This window comes from Carlito syrichta, unplaced genomic scaffold, assembly GCF_000164805.1.
Source record: "Carlito syrichta isolate Samal-C Ts95f unplaced genomic scaffold, Tarsius_syrichta-2.0.1 Scaffold316215, whole genome shotgun sequence".
Lineage (NCBI taxonomy): Eukaryota > Metazoa > Chordata > Mammalia > Primates > Tarsiidae > Carlito > Carlito syrichta.
Genome location: NW_007260311.1, coordinates 388,580 through 402,902, shown reverse-complemented (window position 1 = coordinate 402,902; position 14,323 = coordinate 388,580). Strand labels below are relative to the sequence as shown.

Genomic DNA, 14,323 nt, shown 5'->3' with positions numbered 1-14,323 from the left:
TGTTTACCTACCACCTACATCCCAGTAATCCTCTATTGCCCTGATTCTTGGGCTTGTCCAATATATACTGATTTTTGTCATGTTAGGGCAAGAATTGCAGTTGTAAGAGAATAAGATACTAAATGGTGACTGTTTACTTACTTAAACGTAAGGGAAAATGTCAGTCTTCACTAATCATCAGAGAAATGCAAATAGATATACTATCTCATACTGTTCATGACAGGTATTATTAAAAAGTCTAAAATCATCAGGCATTGAGGAGGCTGCAGAGAAAAGGTAGATGGGATTTATAAACCCCATCTACTCGTTTTCCCAGGACAAAATTCTTTCTGTAATAAGATTCTGTTGGCCACTGTTTTGCAACTGAATTGCAAGTTTGCCCTATTATTGGTTCTGCTAATTTTTTTTTTAGTTGGGGTCTCACTTTGTCACCCAGGCTGGAGGGCAGTGGCACGCTCATGGCCACCGCAGCCTCGACCTGCTGGACTCAGGCGATCCTTCTGCCTCAACTTTCCAAGTAGTTGCAACTACAGCCACCACACCTGGCTAATTTTTTGATTTATTGTAGAAATGAGGTCTTGCCAAGTTGCCCAGGCTGGTTTCGAACCCACGGGCTCATTCAGCCCTCTCACTTCGGCCTTCCAAAGTGGTTCTGCTTAAGTGAAAAGAATGACCATGCAAGAGAAATGTGTCTCTGCAGACAGATGGCTATGCTGATGTTTCTACTTCATTCCAGCTCCATGGACAGCTGAGGTAGACCTGCATAATGCCTCACGTGAAGTGGTAGGTGTTTGCTCTTCTCTTTCATGAGGAGATAATTATGGTACAACTATAACTGTCTTAAAAAGAGATTATCAAAGCTATACTATAGGAAAAGTTCCCCAGGTGGAAAAAACCTTATTTCATGGAGGGGCAAACATGGGAAACCTTCCACACTGGCATTAAGAAAATGTTAGAAGTTTCATTCTGGTGGCAGACAATATATTATAGTCTCATGGTTCATGTTGCCATCATGTGTATTCCTCAAGGGTGTTCTTAAATTAGGAAGTATACCATGCATTTGAATCACTGTGGTTTATGCTAAAAACCTAATAGCAACGGAGAGCATTCCTTCCATGTGCAGTGCCCCCCCCACCATCCCACAAATCTGGGGATGTGGGAACATTATTCCCTTAATTTTGAATATTGGTTTGAAACTTGTTCGTGCATCAGGAGTTAAATATGGCTTCTTGGACAGGATACTTAGAACTGTCCTAAATTATTTAAAATGTACTAGATTCTCTGTGAAAATGGTGAGATGATTGTATAACAGCTGAATGTGCACTCTGTTTCAGACTTCAGCATCAGCTCTGGGTTTTAGATGTACAGATTCTCTTTGAGATGCCTCTAATACTTGGCATTTAAGAGGAGGCTCTTGTTCACACTTCATGACACTCATCTAGACCACAACTAGGAAATTTTTTCTCCCCCCCCATAATAGCCAGTATCCCTCAGGATGAAATCCAGTAAGCACAAGGCAACGACCTAGGTGCTGTGGGTACCGGAATGAAAAGGCTTGTGGACAGTCAGCCACACAGATCATGAAACATGCCTCAACTCTGTGCTCTGTGCCAGGGAGGATAGGGATGAAGTCTGGCCATGGGCTTTGAAATGTGGGTTGACTTTTGTTTTGCAAAACTGAGGTTGTTTGGGTGGAAAGAAAAGCATAAGAAAGAAGGGAGGAAAGAAAAGGAAAGAACATGTGAGGGGGGAAAAAATGCAGCTTTCTTCTTAGTACTGAATAGACCTGGTTTTCGAATTGAATTGTAGGCATAACTGCTCATCCCAAAACACAGGAAATACTTGAGAGTGTGAAGAGGGGAAAGTGGGAGTGAAACCAGAGGATATGGAAAAAGGGTTGACGAGAGAGGCAGAAGTGGGAGAGGGAAACTGGAGAAGAAAGAGATGGCCAGGAAACAGGAAAAATGTCAGGCTTTACTAATCATCAGAGAAATGCACTGTTCAGGATAGGTATTCTTAAAAAGTCTAAAAACAACAGGCATTGGTGAGGCTGCAGAGAAAAGGGACACTCATACATGTTGACAGGAATGTAAGCTTGTACCTCTGTAGAAAGCCATGTGGAGGTTTCTCAAAGAACTAAAAATCGATCTGCCATTGGATCCAGCAATCTCACTTCTGGGAATATCATCAAAGGAGCATAAACCATTCTACCAAAAAGACATCTGCATTCATATGTGTATCTCAGCCCTGTCCACAATGGCAAAAACATGGAACTGACCTAGATGCCCATCAACAGTGGGCTGGATTAAAAAAAAAAAGTGGTACATATACACCATGGAATATTACGCAGCCACAAAAAAGAACAAAATCATGTCATTTGCAACAACATGAATGCAGCTGGAGTCCGTTATTCTAAGCTAATTATCACAGAAGCAGGAAACTGCATACCATATGGTCTCATAAGTGGGCACTAAACACTGGGCACACATGAGCATAGGAATGGGAACAGACACTGGGGACTTCTAAGAGGGGAAGGAAGGGGGAATAAGGGATGCAAAACCTACCCATTGGATACCATGCTCATTACTGGGGTAGAGGGGACATCAGAAGTCCAAACCTCACCTTTGTATCATATACCTATGCAGCAAACCTGCACATGTACCTCCAATTCTAAAATAAAAATATAAAAAAAGAAATAGGTAGAGGCCAGAAAAAGACCAAGGAAGGTGACAGAGCTGGGAGGCAGGCAGGGAGTCATGGTATGTGGAGCAGATTGCTCTCTCCCAAAGTCTGCTGTTGGCCTTTTGTTTTTGTTTTTGCCTAAAAGGACCACAGTATTTCAACATCCTTGTGACAATGTCTTTCACTCACAGATATTTTCCTGTGAGCATAACACCGTTATTCTGTTGCTCCATTCACTTCTTTGGCCGATGCATGCTGCTTATGTAGTCTACACATTATCTACTGACTCTCTTAGGACGTTTTCATAGATGCCACAGATGCTTGGTGTGTGTTGCCAGAGGCAATGTCGCATTGCTGAGTTCTGCACAACAGGCAGAGAGGGTCATGCCAACAGTTTAGGAGCACAATTTTGGGAGATAATATTAAAAGAGCTTTTTTATATACTCCACTATAATTTATTTTTCTAAATTAATACATGGCAGCATCCAGTTTAATTGAAGTTACATATGAAACACCTCAAATCATCATGTTTTTCCTTTTTACTTAAAAAAAATTTTTTTTGGTAAGGGTCTGTCACTCTGTCTTCTAGGCTAGAGTGCAGTGACACAATCATAACTCCGTATAGTCAATCTCCTGGGCTCTGGCAATCCTTCTGCCTCAGCCTCTCGAGTAGCTGGCACTGGAGGAGTGTGCCACCACAACCAACTAATTTTTAAAAAAAAATTTTTGTAGAGATAAGTATATTGCCCAGGCTGGCATTGAACTTCTGAGCTCAAGCAGGCCTCCCACCTCGGCCTCCCAAAGTGCTGGGATTACAGATATGAGTCACTGCACCCAGCTACAATAATACTCTTAATGCACAAAGATATATTAAATTGTGCCCGCACACTCCCTCTCCTTTCCCTTTCCTTCAGAAACATTAACAGGGTTAATTTTCTGGGAGAATATTCTGTAAGAGTTCTGAATCATAAATCAAGGCCAACAGCACCTCACCCCGAGGTGGATAATTGTGTTCTTACTCTCCCATTGGTGCAGTGTGCAGAATGACAAATCACATAGCAGTGAGAGGAGAAATCCCTTGTGGAGCTAATGTACGTCCTTAGAAAGTTTGGTAGAGGACAGGGCTCTACGGAGAGATGCGGGAGAAACCACAGCTAGGGAAAGTGAAAAGAGCCACTTTCCAAGTTATTAAATTCAATCCAACAAATATGCATTGAGTATATAGAGGTGTGAATGATTACCTGTCTCTTTACAGTAGTTACTCTCTCACACTCTATAACAGGATTTGTCTGTGAGTCCACAGTCATTTCCCTGTTCTCAACCATCATTGTCCATCTAACTTGAAGATAGGCCTAAATTTTTAGAGCTGGAATTAAAAGCTCCAGGGCAACTTTCAATGAAGAAATCAACACTTTCCATGAATTAATGGGTCCATCACTCTGTTTTTCACTTACCGAGTAGGAATCTCCAAGAAGTTTGTTCCATGTGAAAGAAAGTCAGTTATGCCCATCCTGGCATCAGAAATCCATTCTCTACAGCAAGCAGCTGCAGATGGGATCGAATGCTTTCTCTCCTCCTCAGCAGCTCCACTAGTGTGTCTAAAGGAAGACAGTCAATGTGTGGATAGGGAAGTCAGGCTGCAGCTGAAGATGTTCAATTTTAGAAAGTTAAGAGCATTGTGACTGCACAGAGGTTACAATGCTTAACCCATCTAGGCATTAGAGAGGGAGTAGGGAATGTCATGTCCTGGTTGTGACTTTGGGGTTCACTTTCAGAATGACCTTGAGGGTGTCATTTAGAAGAGAATCTTGCTGACCAAGTTGGCATGCTAAATAAAGCCCACGAAGACAGCACGTTAAATTGATAAAGCTTCATACTTCATTAAAGTTTGCCGAGGGAAAGGAATTACAGTAATAAACGGATGTCATTCTACACATTGTAGAGAGGCGAGCCAACCAATGTTGAATTCAAGTGAGTGTGTTGAAGTGAATGCAATAACACACTTTCTCCTGACTTGACTCAAATAATTATACCACTAATATCCATTAGAAAAGTGGTGCTTTGTTTGTGTAATTAGGCAAGTTATTTTTAGAGGCAAATGAATACTAGAAATTGGGCCCAAGTCTCTGCCCATAGGACGTTTTACAGCTGTGCGTGTCAGAGAAGTTAGTTACTTAGTTTTGAGGATATAGCTTTAGCCAGAACCAGTCTCTGGAAGAGCTATGTGACTGGGGTGAAATTCATCTAAGAAACATTGGGATAAGCCCCTTTTTATCAATCTGTGAGTCTTAGAAATGACAAGTCACTACTTCTGTCATTTGTAGAATTGCCTTGCAGTCCACCAGCTCTGCAGACAATGTGGAAGAAGGAAGAGGAGATTATTGTTAGGGATCTTATCTGTTTTGTGAGAAGTAAAAAAGAAATTGATAGTCAAATACTGACCTATGAGGACGAAGGTTTTCACTTGTGTTTGCACTACAGTATAAAATACACAATAAAGATAAATTGAGATCATGTGGTACTACTATTGAAAATACAAATAGAGATGCAGCTAAGGAGCAAGACAAATGAGTATAAAGTAAAATATTGATGGATGACTCGACAAAAAAAGCAAATTAAATCACTTTCCTAATACATTGCATTCCTACAGTCTCTCACAGAATATTAGAGTTTGGTGAAACTCTCCTTTCTTCCAGTGGGGGAAGTGACCTTTCGAGATATGCTGCCAGAAATTTCATGCCAATATAGAGATAATCCCAATACGGTAGTCAGTGGTGATGGAGACAGTGTGACACTTTGTCTTCGGGAGACCAAAAGAGGGCATGAGGCAGACACACTCAGATGGGAAGTCTTCCATCCATTCCCACACCAGAGGTCATGCAGCCCTAGACTTTTCTAGGGCAAGATGCAAAGAGAAAGGAGAATCTATTTCCTTAGAGAAGCATTTTCTTTTATTATTATTTTTTGACTTGAGGTCTCACTCTGTCGCCCAGGCTGGTCTCACTCTGTCACCCAGGCTGGAGTACAGTGGCATAATCACGGCTCACCGCAGCCTCGACCACTTGGGCTTAGGTGGTCCTTCTGCCTCAGCCTTCTGAGTAGCTGGGACTACACACATACACCACCAGGCCCAGCTAATTTTTGATGTTTTTGTAGAAACAGGATCTTGCTATGTTGCCCAGACTAGTTTCAAACTCCTGGACTTAAGCATTCCTCTTGCCTCCACCTCCCAAAGTGCTGGGATTATAGGTATGAGCCACTGTACCTGGTCAAGAGACAAATGTGCATTGTTTAAAAAAAAAATGTGCTATCCAACATCCATTTTTTTGCATACAAAAGTACATTTTAAACAAATCTAATTTGAGAAACATTAACTTATTAATTAACTATATTAGAGTGAGAGTTTTTTGCCTCATGAGATGATTCTTTACATTATTGAAAGAATTCTCAGAGACGTTGTTTTTTTCTCCAAAATTAAAGTAGATCTATTAGATTTTTATGGATTAGAAAAGCAAAATGTGCTGTTTACAAGAAATTCAAGAAGTTAAAAAAAGTACTAAGAGGAAAATAAAAATAATCCTGAAGGGTATAGATATACTTGCTATTAATAAGGGAATAATAGATAAAAGTACTAATATGACAGAGACTTATGAGTCTCTTATGAGACTTACGAGAGCATTGTGGACAAATCTATTCCAATGGAAAACATTAAAAAAGACTGATTCAGGCAAACCCCTCACTGTGGGACCTTTTCTGTCCTCTCAATAAATCCTGCTTTCTAAAAAAAAAAAAAAAGACTGATTCAATAATAATGGAACATGTGAATGAAATAACCATTAAAGAAATTAAATCAATAAGCAAAAACTCATATTAAAAAACACATCAAGGTCAAATAATTTAAAGAGGTTTTTTTTGGTTAAGTCTTTAAATGCCAAGTGTCTTCTGTACTTTCTTTTATTAACATCATAGTCTTTGCACCAAGATACGTGGCAGTGATAGCAGGTTTATTTTTAAAGCTTAGTATTAAATATTAAATATCTTTCCCCATTTTAATTTTACATTACTCTGCCAAGAAAAAAAAAATTAAAACTCAAGTTATTTGAAGCCTGGACACAATTCCATGATTAGCCAGGCTATGTAAAAGTTAGTGGCTTTATTCTTCCTCTGTGTAAGCAGATCCAGGTCCTAGAAAGATGAGACCAGTTTATATAATTGTTTTGAAAAGTATGCTACTAAAATGGATGGCCTGTTATAAGCCAGGAAACAAATTAAGAATGGGGGAAAAGGAGGGACATTTTCTTCCAGAAAAAAGACAGAATTTCTGAATAGTCCCAGTCCATAATTTTTTCCCAAAATGAACGGAGGAGAGGGTAAAATCTCAACATGAGTTTCAAAGTGCTGTCTCTGTGAGGGGTTGGTAGTTGCCTGTGAGGAGGGTGACTGCTGTGGAGGGGGATGGCTAAGTTTGGCCATCGCTCTCTTCCCAGCTAGGGGAATGGAAATGGAAAGTTTATTGCCCAGTGGGTGTGAAACTGGGCTGATGTTTGGTTGGCACTGAATCCTCTAAGAGGTTTCTTCTAAAAACTAGAAACAGACAATTCAGACTCTTCCTCTCACTTCAGCATAGAAGTTATTTTTAAAAGCACTTGGGAAGTTCCTCTTCCATCCCTCAGATGGGTAGGCTCAGAGAAGGGAGTCATCGGTACAACCACCTTTTAGACCATATCAGAATTCCTGAAAGTTGGAGACCCCATAGAAGTGGACAGAGGCTGCTGCCACCACCAGGACGTGAAAAATCTGATGAGACTGGAACCATATGTCCAATTTCCCAGGAAAGAAGAGCTCAGGAATTCAAGCATCATAAAGGCCAGCTCCAGTGATGTACATCACAGCCATGAGGCAGAAACAGCTCATCTGGCCCACTGTGGCGGTCTTGACAAAGCCCGCAGCAATAGTAAATTGCATGGTGGGCACAATACCACTCAAGCCAAGTCCCAGGAACACTCCTGCTCTTGTCTGTCGGTGCTTAGGAGTGGCAAACGGGTCCCAGTGTGCCACACTGATGGCCGAAATGCCCAGGATACAGACGATGCAGAGGTAGATGAACCGTGGCTGTAGGAAGCAGTTGAAGGAGTGACAGAGCCATGGGACAAAGCTCCCCATAATCAGTAGAGCAATTCCTGAATAGTCTGAACAGTTTGGAAAACGTCCGAGAGACTTTCTCTGAATGACAATAGACTGTGTGGAAGAGCCAGGAGAAGCTGAGGCCGAGCACTGCACCCAAAAAGAACATCCCAAAAACCTTTTCCTGGAGAGGGGCCGTGAAGTACATATTTGGTCTGGGAGAGTCCCAAAAAGAGAAACAGCACAAAACCAAGCAGATGGGTCCAAATGTTGCCAGTTTCTGTTTGGATGCAGAAGATACTCTTGAAGCAAGCCCTAAAGGAGGGCATGGCTGGTCTGTGGCCATGTAGCATATAGTCACTGTCCTTCAGCCAGTCAGGGAGAACATCATATGGGATAGCCCTACAGCGTCCTTCCCAAAACTTGTGCACAAACTCCTCCATCTTCTCCACGGCACGGTGGGCTTACAGGGGAAAAGCCAGGACCCGCACCTCCTCCTCTTCCTGCGACACTGGGCATGTTTTCTCTTCTTCAGCCTTGTTTGGGTTGGCGATTACCCGTTTGCCCCTCTCTTCCGGCAGGGGTCCCAGCTCAGCCAGTTCCACCCTGTCAGTTTCCCTGTTGCTGGCAGGAGCCCCACTGCCCTGTGCCACCACAGATCCTTTGTGGGAAGGCACCTGGCTGGTATTCCAATCCCCTGCGGCTTCAGCCTAGGGAAAGGTTGGGGTCTCTCAGCCCCAGGGGGCAGAGACCGCCCTGTGCAGGTAGACACTTAACACCGTACAGGGTCCAGCAACCACCTCTCCACCCCCATCACGGTGAGGGTCATCGTCACCCTCTGGCTTGCCAAAGAAGTCGGGCGGGCAAGCTCTGCTGGGGGCTGCGGTCTCCAGCGCTACCTCCTGCGACCCTGGAGGTGGCCTGTGACTTAGCGGCCCAGGATCCTCAGTGCCTGCTCCGCGCCGGAAGCGGTGCAGCTAACGAGATTTTTTTATATTCGAGGTCCAGATTACACCAGTGTTTTACAAACTGTTCTAGGGCCATGAAAACAGGAATACCCATCGGTTTATGTTTGAAAAATTTAAATTTTAATATATAACACACAGAAAAAACTGCATGAAGCAAAAATGAATGGACTGATGACTGACCGTAATTCAAAAACCTGGCAAACCCTTCCAATTATTGGTATAACCCATGAGCCCCTGGGCATTCCTTACCAATCACAGTCCCCCTTGCTTTTTCCTAAAGGTAACTATCACTATGACTTTGAGGATATCACATGCTTATTTTCTTTCTACTTGTGGGATCTTGGTTTGCATTCCTAAGTGCTTTAGTTTCTGGGTTGTGAACTTTATGTAACTGACTTGGATGGAGGTCCTGAGACTGGAAAAAGACAAAAATGAATAAGTATTAGAAAGAAGTAACTAAACTGTTATTTGCAAATGATACTATTTTCTACATCAACACTCCAAACTAACCTATTGAAAAAGTTTAAGATAAGAAAGTTCAGTAAGGCTTCTGGATAAAATATCTATGCATAAAAACCAATTTAATTCATTTTAAAAATCAATAATCAGAAAGTTTAGTTAAATAAGTATTTTTAAATAATTTCTGACAATCCTAATCAAAATGAAGACAACTCTGTGGTAGTTGAGAATAAGACCAACAGAGAATATATAAAACCTTTATGGATAAAATGTAAAACTTTCCCAAAAGATATGAGCAAAAATATAAATAAGTGGAGAGCGTTACCATTTTTTTTAGAGGGAGAGACTTTCTAGAACAATGTCAGTTCCCACTAAATTAATCTATAAATGCAATACAATAACCAAAAATTTTGTGGAAAACTACTGGGCTAAGAATGGAGAGGACAATTTTGAAGAAGGAAGTGAAGGGACATACCTTCAGGACTTAACTCAAGGGTAAACATTGATCTATAAACAAACAAAATCATGCATAATGGAAACAACTTATGGCAAGATAGCATTATCAATCAGACGGGAAATTATGGACTATGAAATAAATGGTGCAAAACAATTGAATATCTATATGCAAAATATTAAAGTCAGACACCTACTTTATACCATACACCAAAATACATACACAAAATACATTACATACACAAAATTCCAAATTAGAGGTGAAAATATTGGAGATTATCTAATCTCAGTGAAGGGATGGATTTTAAATAAAGACCCCAAAAAACACAAGCCATGTAATAAAATATGAATCAAATTTTCTATATATTTTTTAAAGTCCCATACATAAACCAACTACAGATTGAGAGATATTTATAAAGTATATACCTGATAAATGGCTTGTATTCAGAATATAATAAAAAAAAAAAAACTCCTTCAAAGCAATAAGCTGAAGACTAAAAACTCAGCAGGAAGATGTTAAAGAATATGAACAAAGAAGTCACAGGAGAGGAACCATGGATGGTTATACATTATAAGAATCAACACCACCAGTCCTCAGAGATGTTCATATTAAAACACAGGTGAGAGCCGGGCTCAGTGGCTCAGCCTGTAATCCCGCGCCTTTGGGAGGCTGAGGTGAGTGGATTGCCTGAGCCCGTGAGTTCGAGACCCGCCTGGGCAGCGAGACCTCATCTCTACAATAAATCAAAAAATCAGCCGACCGTGGTAGCGCATGCCTGTAATTCCGGCCACTTGGAAGGCTGAGGTGGAAGGATTGCCGGAGCCCAGCAGGTTGAGACTCTAACTCAAAAAAAAAAAAAAAAAAAAAAAACCCAGGTGAGGTACATTTCATACTCTTTAACTGACAAAAATGTAAAAGTTTGACAATTTCAAGTGTTGGTCAGGATGTGGAGCATAAAAATTTTTATGCTCTCCCAGTGGGAGTACAAATTGGTACACTTTGTAAAATAATTTTCCATTCTCTAATAAAGTTTAAAATGTGCATAATCTACAATTCAGCAATTCCATTCTTAGTATTTGAGGTCCAACCATTAGGTTCACGAACTATTCTAGAAAAGTGTTACATATCTATCTCGTTGCTGAATATCACTATGGTCACCTTTGAAGTACTCCCCTTGGGAAGCTATGCACCAATGCCAGAACCTAGTCCCCCCTTCAAAGCAGTTTTGGAACTCTTTTTCTGGAATGGCCACAGAGCTGTTGTCATTTGTGGGGTTTGACAATTAAGTTCACGAACGTGCCACTGCACACTTACGCTGGCAGCACTGTACAGATAACTGTATTGGAACACCCTCCTTACTCACTTGATCTGGCCCCCAATTACTTTTTTCTTTACCTGAAGACAAAGGAAATACTGAAAGGAAGATATTTAATGACATTCAAGATATCAAGGGTGATATGATGACGTCTCTGATGGCTATTCCAGAGAGAGTTCCAAAATTGCTTTGACAGGTGGAGTAGGTACTGGTGTTGGTGCAGTTTCCTAAGTGGAGTACTTTGAAGGTGACCCTAGTGATATTCAGCAATGAGGTATGTAGCACTTTTTCTAGGATGAGTTCACGAACATAACTGTCAGACCTTGTATACCAGTAGAGACTTAAGCACAAGTACACAAGGAGAGATGCACAATGTTTATAGAAATATTGTTTGCAATCGCAAGAAATTGGAAACATCCTACAAGTTTGTCAACAGGAAAATTGAATACATTAATTGTGGTATATTCACAAAATGTTAACATACAACAAAGTGAATGAACTGGAACTACATTCATGAATATGGATAAATATCAAAAATATAGCATTACAGTATGATATAATTTGTGTAAGATTTAAACCCTTAAAAACTAACTCTCAGTATGTTATATGGAAACATGCACTCATAGTAAAATCATTTAAAATGTGCATGAGGACTGGGCTTGGTGGCTCAAGCCTGTAATCCCAGCACTTTGGGAGGCTGAGGCGAGAGGATTGCCTGAGCCCAGGGGTTCGAGACCAGCCTGGGCAACCTGGTGAGACCTGTCTCTACAATAAATCAAAAAATTAGCCAGGTGTGGTTGTGGTAGTGTGTGCCTATAGTTCCAGCTACTTGGAAGGCTGAGATGGGAAGATTACCTGAGCCCAGCAGGTCAAAGCTGCAGTGGCCATGAGTGTGCCACTGCACTCCAGCCTAGGCAAGAGAGTGAGACTTCAACTAAAAAAAAAAAAATTAATAAAATAAAATGTGCATGAGAATGATAAGCATAGATTCATGTGAAAGATTATGTTTGGATAGGGAGAGAGGATGATGGGACTGAGAAACTGGGGGACTTGAAATGGAACTTAAAAAAGTAATATGAAGCCAATATGATAAATATTAAGAAGCAACTAAGAAGGATGATATGAAGTGTTTCAAATATCCTCAGTATGTACTATTACATACTGTGTTAAATTTTCATATCTAAACAGTGTTTCTTGTAAGGACATATTTCATAGACATAGTAAGTAGTGAATTTCATGATTGTACTTTATATAAAGTTTGAGTTTATTTAAATTTTTAGACACCAATATATTTAAATAAACCCAAATATGCAATATGTAACTATACATACAAAAAATCTCATTTTCTACATTAATTAGCAATTCTCAAGAACATTAAAACAAGTGGGAAGTGGTTAGGAATTGTTACCTTTGACTTTCATCCAATTCCTTCCTGACTCAGCCTTCCATGCTAATCCCTTACACTTGGAGTTCTGAGCAAAGGATACTGCAAATGCAAATGAAACCTCAAACTAGATTTTGGAAAACTAGATTTGGGACGTGTCTGTGGTCTGAGTTTTAAAATATTAATGTATTAGGCCAGTAAGAGGGAAGTGTTTTTGCCAACATTTCTATCACCTTCTTTGTTGTCTTTTTCTTCATAAACTAGATTGCTATCCATTAAGACTATATTAGTAGTGGCCTAGTCTTTGACTGGAAGAGAATTACTCTATGCAGCTCTAAAACTGATGCAAAACAATGAGTAATTTCTGCTGTGAGAAGGTAATCAGTGATGCAGGACTGTCTTTCCTTCTGTTAATCTAAGATCTGTTATCACTTCCACATTGGACTGGGAAGAATGACAAAATCCCACTTCTTGGGCTGGTATACCAAAATACCAAAAACTGGGAGACTTAAACAACAGACATTTATTTCTCACAGTTCTGGAGGCTGGATGTCCAAGATTAGGTTCCAGCCGATTTGGCTTCTAGTGAGTTCCTGGCTTGCAGAAGGCCGCCTTCTCGCTGTGTCCTCAGCACAGGGGTGTGAGGGGGGGAGAGAGAGAGAGAGAGAGAGAGACAGATTGAGAGAGAGAGACAAAGAGAGAGAGAGAGAACTCTGGTGTTTCTTCTTCTAGGGACACGAATCTTGTCAGATCAGGGCTCTAGCTGTATGACCTCATCTAACCTAAGTTATTTCTGTATTCCAAATACGGCCACACTGGTAGTTAAAATTTTAACACGTGAATTTTTGAAAGGATACAAATATTCTGTTCTGTCAATAACACCAACTAAGGCAATTATTGCCCTGGGGTCAATTGTTATGTACCATTTAGGTAACGGAAAAGTCAATGGGCTTGTTTTGAGGGCCACCCCATGGCTGACTTCCTGATGCTCTTTTGTTAGAAATGGACATCAAGGACATTGGCATCAACTTTGGTCTCTCATAAACAGACTTGGAAAGATGGAAATTTAGATGAAAATGTCGAAAAGTATCTATACCAATAGTTACTATTCCAGCTGTTGGATGAAAGAAGATGCTGAACACTGGAGACAGACAAGATATTTGGGCTTCTTGTCCTCCCTAGAGCACTGATAAACCACAGTGCCTGGCACACATTAAATACCAATAAAAAATGTAATTTACTTAATGAACCAATGAATGAATGTCTGTTATTGGTTTGCCACCGTAGCCCAACTTGGCTTATGGGTGACTTGTTAATGGCTTTTATTTCTGAATATACCACTGCCTGCTTTACTATGCTTGGCAAGTTCCTTAATACTCTTCTACCCTACGTAGGTCAAGGAGATAATTGCTATTTAATATTTGAAAAGCAAATAGATGTCTTGGTTAGTGAAGGACAGTCCTGAGGCTTTTTATTTATAGTGTTATGATCCTATGTTCCCATTTTATTCTTTGGCTTGCCCTTTTGGTTCTAACCATTATTTGCTCAGTCTGATCAGAAAGCCCTAAAGAATCTGGAGAAAATAAATAAAATGATGCCTCCAAAGGGCAAGTACTTTGGAGATGATAAAAACATCTTGTAAATGAAAGGTTTAATTTTATAGTTCTGAGTTACTTTTTTTTTTTTTTTTTTTTTGAGTCTGAGTCTCACTCTGTCACACAGACTGGAGTGCAGTGACCGCTCCCGGCCACTGCAGCCTCGACCTGCTGGGCTCCGGCGATCCCTCCGCCTCAGCCTTCCAAGTAGCTGGAACTACAGGTACGCGCTACCACACCCAGCTAATTTTTTTTTTGATTTATTGTAGAGATGAGGTCTCGCCAAGTTGCCCAGGCGGGTCTCGAATCCACAGGCTCAGGCAATTCACTCACCTCGGCCTC

At 40.6% G+C, this 14,323-nt stretch overlaps 1 pseudogene; it reads right to left on the bottom strand.

The window, feature by feature from the left end:
• Positions 1–7,365: 7,365 nt before the first annotated feature.
• Positions 7,366–14,323, bottom strand: part of LOC103276524 — a 104,650-nt pseudogene continuing 97,692 nt past the window's right edge.